Below are 8,949 nucleotides of genomic sequence, written 5' to 3'. Positions count from 1 at the left end.
TTGTGCCTAAGGCAGGACTAGAATTTACAGTCTCCATGTTTCCAGACTGATGTCTTAGCTGCTAGGACAAACTAAAATAACCCCCAGTAAATTCAGGGGTAGATACGCACCTAGCTGAACTTGGCTGATCTGGAAATGCTAAGTAGGATTACACCCAGTTAGTATTTGGATGGGAACCACCAGGAAATAGCAGTGCTGTTGGTTAGATTGGGAAATCCAAAGCCAGTTTGATCTACTGCTGAAGGCACTAGAAACTAGAAACTGCAAGACTGTGAGTTCTAGTCCCGCCTTAGGCTGGTGACTTTGGACCAGTCACTCTCTCTCAGCCCAATCCAACTCACCTCACAGGGTTGTTAATGTTGAAATAGAAAGAAAAAGAACAATTAGGAATTTGTGTGTGTGTGTGTGTGTGTGTGTGTGTGTGTGTGTGTGTGTAAAATAAAGATGAGCTCAATCAATCAATTGAAATCTCAGCAGTTGCAGATCACTTCTATACCATTGCCAAGAAAACTACAATAACATGCCTTAAATCACCAGGAATCAAACTTGACTCAAGCAAATTTTTACCTGTATGCATGAACAAGATTATTACTGTAAAACAGTTGCTTCTCTTCAGGGGTGGGTTTCTGGCCCCGTTCCAACCGGTTCGGTTGGAACGAGGCCGCCGGCGTCCTCGCACACGCACGCGGCGCGCGCGTGCGTACTAGCGTCTGCGCGATGCTCCAGCTGCTCCTGGAGGATCGCACAGGCGCTGTATGCGTTCTGCGCATGCGTGGAAGCGCAGAATTCGTAAAAACCGGGTAAGGAGCGGGTGCGGGTGTGCGGGCGCGCGCGGGCGCGGGGGGGAGCTTCGCCGTTCCAGGAACTTACTTACTTCCGGGTTCGGCGACCAACCGGATCGCAGGGACCGGTGCGAACCGGTCGAAACCCACCCCTGCTTCTCTTCTCTCATTGCCTTCAGGACAGGTAATGAGAGAAGTGACCTCCTACTGTGGCTGCTAGAAAAACCAGTTTTGCAAGCTGGGTTAATTTGACTGAAACAAAACAAATTTAATAGCAGTAGAGCTCAGGAACAATTTGGTCTTGTCAGTTTCCCTACCTAGGGCAGGGCAGGAAATTGTGGGAAGCAAGAAGCAGAAGAAAGGGAGAGGATGAAAGTGTGTGTATGAGAGAGGGGGGGGGAGGGAGGGAAGGATGGAGAGAAAGAGACGGGGGGGGGGGGAGAGACAGGGGAAGAGAGAGAGATAGATCCCAAATAAGAGTCTTGAAAGCCTCCTTCAAGTCCTTGGATATCAACACCACCTCCTGGGAAACCCTGGCACAAGATCGATTGACATGGCGCACGCTGATCCACCAAGGCTGCCAGACATCTGAGGACAGAAGAACAACCACAGCACAAGAGACGCCAGCACTCTGCAAAGCCAGAGCTGCAAATGCTGCAACAATGGTGCCCGCACATGTCTGCCCGACATGTGGCAGAACATTTCATGCCCGTATAGTCCTTACCAGCCAGCTGTGGAGACATCGTGGACAGCCCACAACCCATTAGATGTCAAGGTCCTCTTTGAACACGATGGACAAACATCATGTAGGTGTTAAACAGCAGCAGAGAAAGAAGCAAACCCCTGATGCTGACTGAGAATTGCCCAGAAGGAAAAAATGAACCAGGACAACACAGTGATCTCCATTCCCCGATTGCTGAAGCCATTCTGGAGGATGTCATAATTGATGGTATCAAAAGCCAATGAGAGATCAAGTAGAGTGAGATTGGATACCTCACCCTCCCATCTCATCTCCACCATATTACTGCCATTAGGATTTTTCCTCACTTCATCATCTTCTGGTCCGATTCCCAAGTGGCATCAATAGATCCCTGTAATCGTCCAGTATTAGACATGTGTTTGTGTGAAACAAGGAGAAAACAAACCAGCCTTTGGCGAAAAGAAAAGTGTGGTTTGTCTATCTGGTTGACGTTGCATCCCTTCCACTTTCTCTTCTGCAAAGTGAGAAGCAGGATCTGGGGAGGAGAAGGAAGAAGGTGTGGTTGGCTAACACTCTGAAAGACACATGACATCGATGGCTGCAATGCCAGGAAAAATGGGTGTCTCCAATTGTGACCTCGATTTGCATGTCTCAGCTGCTTTCAACATCTAATTGCTAGATTGTCAATGGAAGCATGAAAGAAGGGCAAGAATTTCCCAGAGTAGGTGCAGCATTTCCCATGAGTATCACGAAACTTTAGCTTGGAAAAACATCTGGCAGAATTTGTAGGATGATGCTTGAACAGATATGAAGCATCTATTTCCTATTTGTATAGGAGATATTCACCATTAAGGAGAATCTCAGTCCAATAAACTCAGTCAATTAATGAATGGGGTTGGAAGACTTCTACCTATTTGTGTCCATTTCATTTTAGGTAATATCATGTCCGGTTCATGTGGAACTTGCAGTGCCCCATGTTTAAAGCCCTTTTTTTCATGTGCTAAGGAGAAATTTAACGTTTCCCATCAAATCACTCCTAAACATGGAAATATTGTTGGTATCCATCCGGCTGTGTGTGTGTGCAGGGCGGGGTTTGCCTGCCTGAAACACACACAAACAGGGATGGAGAAACATTGTACCAGAAACATCTTTCCGGCCTAACGGCCAGGACTCACTATGCAGCCTCATGTAACATGAACTATGTGAGCCAGCTACTCCCACACCTGCCCCTTCTCCCCCCTATGCAGCTTGTAACTTTCTATTCCTCCTTTCCCCTCCCAATGCTATGCAGCTTGTAACTTTCTAATCCCCCTCTCCCCACCCTTTGCCATGATGTGATTTTCTATTGCTTTATTTGTAGAATGCTGTGACTTTTCATTAGTTTACTTGTACCATGTGTGATTATATATGCCTTCTGATACGCTCCTTTTGATGACGCTGTAACTAACTTTTCTAATAAAAGAGGTCTTCGAAGTACATTCGAAGCTCGCTCATCCCGAGGATTTCTGCCTGGTGTTTTCTTTTCAATTCGGCCAAGGACACATGAGCGGCTCTCCAGTGTGGCAACAACGCCGCAAAATATGAACTACAGTTTGAAATGCAGTGCAGCAGACCCTGAGTTGTTTGCTCAACTTTTGTGAGTAATTTGAGCAGGACAGATGTGATGTCATGCATTAGTTGAAACAAGATCAGGGTGTTAACCTTGATTAGGCATTGGGGTTAAGCAAAACTGCAGAGACAGTAGATTTTGGACAGCCGGATGTATTGATAGATGATCTCTTACAGTAGTCATGAGGGCAATTCCCAAATCATTGATGGCACATCAGGTAACACCCTCTCTGATAGATATAAAATCTTATGTCAGATCCAGAGAGGATCAAACAGAAGGAATATCCAGCCCAAGAAGGAACATCTCTACAGGTATTGTCACCTGATTTACGGGGTTAGACTATCTCCTCCTAAGACCTGCTCCTAGTTGCATAGAGATGAGGACTTTTTATTTTCTGTCTAAGAGTCACTGATCTTTTGATACTTTGGGACTAGATGATAACACCTAGATCTCCTTTAAGAAAATTACTTTGGAGAAGCCCTGGTATTTACTGGTTTAACTATATTTAGCTCACTTTTCTATTTAGCACTTTGTAAAAACATCTGTACAGCTAGTTTATATTTGTTCTGATTCCATTTTCCTTTCTTAAATTTGAATAGTCATTTTTTAAAAATTAAAGCAGGGATGCAACTTACTAAAACCATGAATGAAGGTGAATGTACAGGTCCCAAGATAATGTTGTAGCACCCAATCTGGGTCGGTCAATGGGACTAGAGATTTTCCAAGTCATGCTTGGAAGACAAAAACCATGCCCGGTAAGTTTGAAGAAAAAGAGAATAACTTTAAAAAATGCAGCTCACAACAGATTTATAGTAAGTCAACACACACTGTCTTCTTGAAATCATAAGAAAAATTAAAAACTTTATGACCCCAAATAATAATCAAAGAGCTTGAGTTTCCAAATGTATTAGACTGGTGCTGAAATCTGAAGTCTCTTCCCACCAAGCAATATTCAAAGAAGTTTGGATATTCTGGAATGGCAGGATTCAAAATGTCTTAATAAACCCTCATTCAGTACTCTGAAAAAATTTGCTTTTAATGAATAATTCTAGTCTGGATGGTTTTTACAGATATTTGCTGTAAGTACACTATAAAGAAAAATAATGAGCAATAATTAATAATCCTAATTCTGATAGTGGCGATGGTTTTATTTGGTTTGGGTTTTGTCCTTTCAGAAGAGGGAAAATTGTAGCCCTAGATTTGGAATTTGGAAAGTTGAGGGGAAAGTAGGTCTTTTTCAGCAGGTTTGGAATACAAGGATGTTATACAGTTTTCTAAATTTCTATGTCTCCATCCTGATCACTGATATCTACCTTCTGTTCCACTGGTGGGTTTCAAATTTTTTTGGAACCTCTTCTGTAGGTGTGGCCTGCTTTGTGGGAGTGGCTTGCCAGCCATGTGACTGGGTGGGAGTGGCTTGCCAGCCATGTGACTGGGTGGGCGTGGTCAACTTGTAAAATGTGGTGAAACTCACTTAACAATGCTCTTGCTTAGCAACCAAAATATTGGCTCAGAAACTCTGGAATTTGAAACATGCAGGTTTTAAAGCTGTCAGGTTACAAGACCCTCGCACCCCTAACCCTTTAGGAAAAAAAAAACCAGGGGTGTTCAAACTTGACAGCTTTAAGACTTGTGGATTTCAACTTCCAGAAGTCCTCCTCTCGCTCTTCATCTTGATGATGTCCGGACGGGCAGGGGGAGGGAGCTGGAAACGGTTCTAAATGGCACTGTAGATTTGTGGAACCTCTTCTATAGAAGAGGTTAGAACTGGCAGGAACCCACCCCTGTTCTGTTCCCTAATCAATGGAATGACTGTCATGCGCGCATGTGCATGGGTGTGTGTTTCGCGTATTGCATTATGGGTGCGGCACGACCCCCCTGTTTTTGGCATGCGAGCCAAAAAGGGTTTGCCATAGCTTTTATAGCTTATGTGATTTTTCCCTGTATCTATGGCTGGTCTTCCATCTGGTCTTTTCCTCAAGTCTTCAGGGATGAGGATGGGTTCTCATTTTTAAAAGTCCTCTCATACAAAACTGTTTCTTTGGTTTTTTATTTTATTTTGTTTGCCATTTGTGGGTACTTTATTTGCTCTCTTACATTGTATTTGAGAAAATCAATAGCAATAGCAATAGCAGTAGACTTATATACCGCTTCATAGGGCTTTCAGCCCTCTCTAAGCGGTTTACAGAGAGTCAGCATATTGCCCCCAACAATCTGGGTCCTCATTTTACCCACCTCGGAAGGATGGAAGGCTGAGTCAACCCTGAGCCAGTGAGATTTGAACCGCTGAACTGCTGATCTAGCAGTAGCTGCATTTAACCACTGCGCCACCTCGGCTCTATCAACCAACATTGTTTGATATCCTTCATCTTTTGTTTGCAAGGAATTTTAACTTAAAATATTCTCTTCTTCTGAAGAACGTAGAGAAACCTGAAAAAGTAGAAAGGTTGGGGAGATGGCAAGTAAGCCTCATAAGAAGACTTGGAATGAAGAAATGGCAGATTTATTTCCTATTCCTGGACCAGGTGAGGAAAATGTAGTCCTGTTCATTTGCTGCTTTGGAAACATTGCCCAGTCATGCATATATCCCTAATTATTTGACCATTGTAAAAATGAGCTTCATTTGTTCAATCCTGCACAAATACAATCTTCAGGTTTTTTACAGTAAAAAAATTATTACTACAGTACTTTCAGTGGTGAGTTGCAGGAAGTACGCCCCAGTATGGGCATACTTGAGCCAGCCCAGAGCACCAGATACCGTTCCAGTATGGTGCTCCGGAGGGCCCATCCGCCCGAGGTTCCTACCTGTGTTTTAAAGCTGCCGTGCTGCGCAACACACCCTAACTCTAACCCTAACCCTAACCCCAACCCTAACCCTAACCCCAACCCCAACCCCAACCCCAACCCCAACCCTAACCCTAACCCTAACCCGTATCGATTGGAACGGGATTTGAAACCCACCACTGAGTTCTACCCTCTGGAGGAAGCTTCCCTATACCTGAACAAATGTACATATGAATACAGAAAATGTTCACTTTATTCATTAGTTCACTGTGTAAGTATATCAAGTACAGATAGCCCTCGACTTACAACAGTTCATTTAGTGACTCTTCAAAGTTACAACAGCACTGAATAAAGTGACTTATGAACATTTTTTCCACACAACCACTAAAGCATCCCTATGATCACGTGATCAAAATTGGGATACTCCGGCCATTGCGTCATACTTTATGGTGGTTGCAATGTCCTGGGGTCATGTGATCCTCTTTTGGGACCTATGGACAAGCAAAGTTCATGGGGAATCTAGATTCACTTAACAACCATGTTACTAACTTAACAAATTCAATGATTTATTTAGGAACGGTGGCAAGGAAAGTAATAAAATGGGACTCACTTAACAAATGCTTTATTTAGTAACCTAAATTTTAGGCTCAATTGTGCTCGTAACTTGAGGACTACCTGTAAGATGGTCCATGGATTATTTCACTCATGTACTGTGGTCAAATTTGGGTTCTAATCTCCTCCCTCCACCCTCTCTCATACACCCACACCCACACCCACACCTTTATTTTTCAAAAAAATCCCTGTACACCTATTAGATTTTTTAATGCTTGCATTGATGATGTTCTTCTCAAATGTTATGTTGGTTTATGATTTACAGTACAGATTTCATTGGCTGATTGATTGACTGAATATCACCAAGGTGAAGATAAAATGGGAAGGAGGGAAGGAGAGAGAAAGAAAGGGGGTGGGGAGGACAATGCGGAAGAAGAAAGATAGAAAAAAGGATGAAGATAGAACATATTGAATTGATGGTGACTGTAGGCTATGCCATAACTACAAACAATCCTATGATTTCTTGTTAAACATATTTTAGAGTCTGTTTCTACTCTATAGCTAGTACTATCCAGATCTCTCCCAATCATAACTCTCCACACTGTTTCTTCCTAAGTCACTTGATATTTTCTCAGTTGCTTTCATGTTTACATTCCATAAGGCTATATCCAAGGATTCTCACCTGCCTCTTGGTATGATATCCACCAAGACCAAACAGCTTTTGATAGACTTGTGCAAATCATTTGAAAAAGGCGGAAATCATTTGCAATTCATTTTTCAGTGAGATATACATAATTCTAACTTTCTCCGATTGTTCTTTAGAATGTTTCCTTTGTTTGCACATATAGTATGTGTAATGCATATCTATATTCTTTCCACAGAGGATTATAAATTGCCTGAACCCCACTTGTTTAAATTTTGGGATCTTAATCACAAATACTTCTTTTTGGTGGAGAACAAGTTAGTGGCAAAGGCGAAAACTTCTGATTCACCAGGTATAAACTAAGCTTCTTATCTTGTGCTTGAAAATTGCAGTCTTCTCTTGGCCAAAATTATTGATGGGATGCCTTGAATGGTGAAAAGCTGATGGCAGATATTATCAGGACCAGTGGTGGGTTGCCGGCAGTTTGCCCCGGTACGGGTGTACCAATGCCTGCCGGGAGGACTGGGTACCGTTCTGGTACGGTGCTCTGGAGGGTCCACCTGCTCGCCCCCCCTCCTTACCTGTATTTGAGCTCTTCAGCGCTTCTGTACACGCGCAAGGAATGTACGGCTCCTGTGCGATGCTCTGCTGAGCAGCTGGCACGTCGAGGAGGCGTCGCAGAGGTGGTAAGGATGCTTGCGTGCGCTGTGCGCATTCATGTGGCGGACGATGGGCCCCATTGCACTGTACCGGTTGCAACGGGATCTGGAACCCACCACTGATCAGGAGTCACTAGGCTGATGGCCACGTTTAACATTGTTGTATTATTAAAGTTGGTTTTTTAAAAATGACTTACTGCATATTCCATTCACTAATCTTGGGTCCTTAACATTTTTGCCTTGAGCATCAATGTAGCGACAGACATAATACCTTGCCTTCTGTGATGTTTTAGAGAAGAATGATTTAATTTAGAAACAATAATATCAAACTAGGAAGCTATCCCGTATGAATTTCACAATATCAGTGTTTACTAATATCTAAGCTTAATTAAGTGGAATTCTCACTGCTGGCTTCTGGATCACTGTCCCTTGTCTCCTTCCCACTGGTCCAAGGCTCAGGCGCTACCTGGTGGCCAACCAGTCTCTCTGTGCTTTGCTCGGAGTCGGAACCCTGTCCAGGGTCCTCCACATTCTCCATAGCCGACTCATAGGGCCCCTTGCTGTCGGAGTCTGGTGGCAGCTCCAACTGGGCCACAACAGTTTCCTGAGTGCAAGAATGGATGGCATCTTTTTCCTCCCATGCCCAGCCTATTGCAAATGCCTCCCATGCCAGTGTTTCTCAGCTCAAATTCAAAACTGATGCTTTCTGGCCTGAACTGCCTTGGTCTTTATGGGCAGATGGTCTCCAGGCTTTTTCTCTTGCCTGGCAGCAGCCACAATCTCTGATTGATAGCAAGGTCCACACAGACTCTCTCTATATTGTTCCTGTCCTGTGCAGCCATTTCATCCTGGGCTGCCAGGCTACTATGGACTCTGCTGGGTGGCAGCTGCTATTTTTTGCTACAGCAATTTTGCAGTTGATCCACTTATGGCCACTTATGTTAAATCAATGACACTTTCTGATGATGTATCCCTTTCTGTTTCTGTTCAAGATGGGTAAAGCATGCTCCCTATTGCTTCCTAGCTTAACCAGAGTCCTGTAAAGATTTCTTCCCCTTGTCTCATCCTGAGACAACCTTGAGCTTGTCAGGATCAAACTCCTGGCTTGGGACAGAGTTACAGTACTAGTTACAGTACAGTAACATGTTATTCCAGGAGTGCCCAAACTTGGCAACTTTAACATTGTGGATGTCAGCTCCCAAAATTCCTCAGCTAATCAG

This window comes from Thamnophis sirtalis, unplaced genomic scaffold (genome assembly GCF_051295495.1).
Source record: "Thamnophis sirtalis isolate CommonGarterSnake01/CBP01778 unplaced genomic scaffold, rThaSir2_p1.2 scaffold_2, whole genome shotgun sequence".
Lineage (NCBI taxonomy): Eukaryota > Metazoa > Chordata > Lepidosauria > Squamata > Natricidae > Thamnophis > Thamnophis sirtalis.
This window is presented reverse-complemented; position numbering follows the sequence as displayed.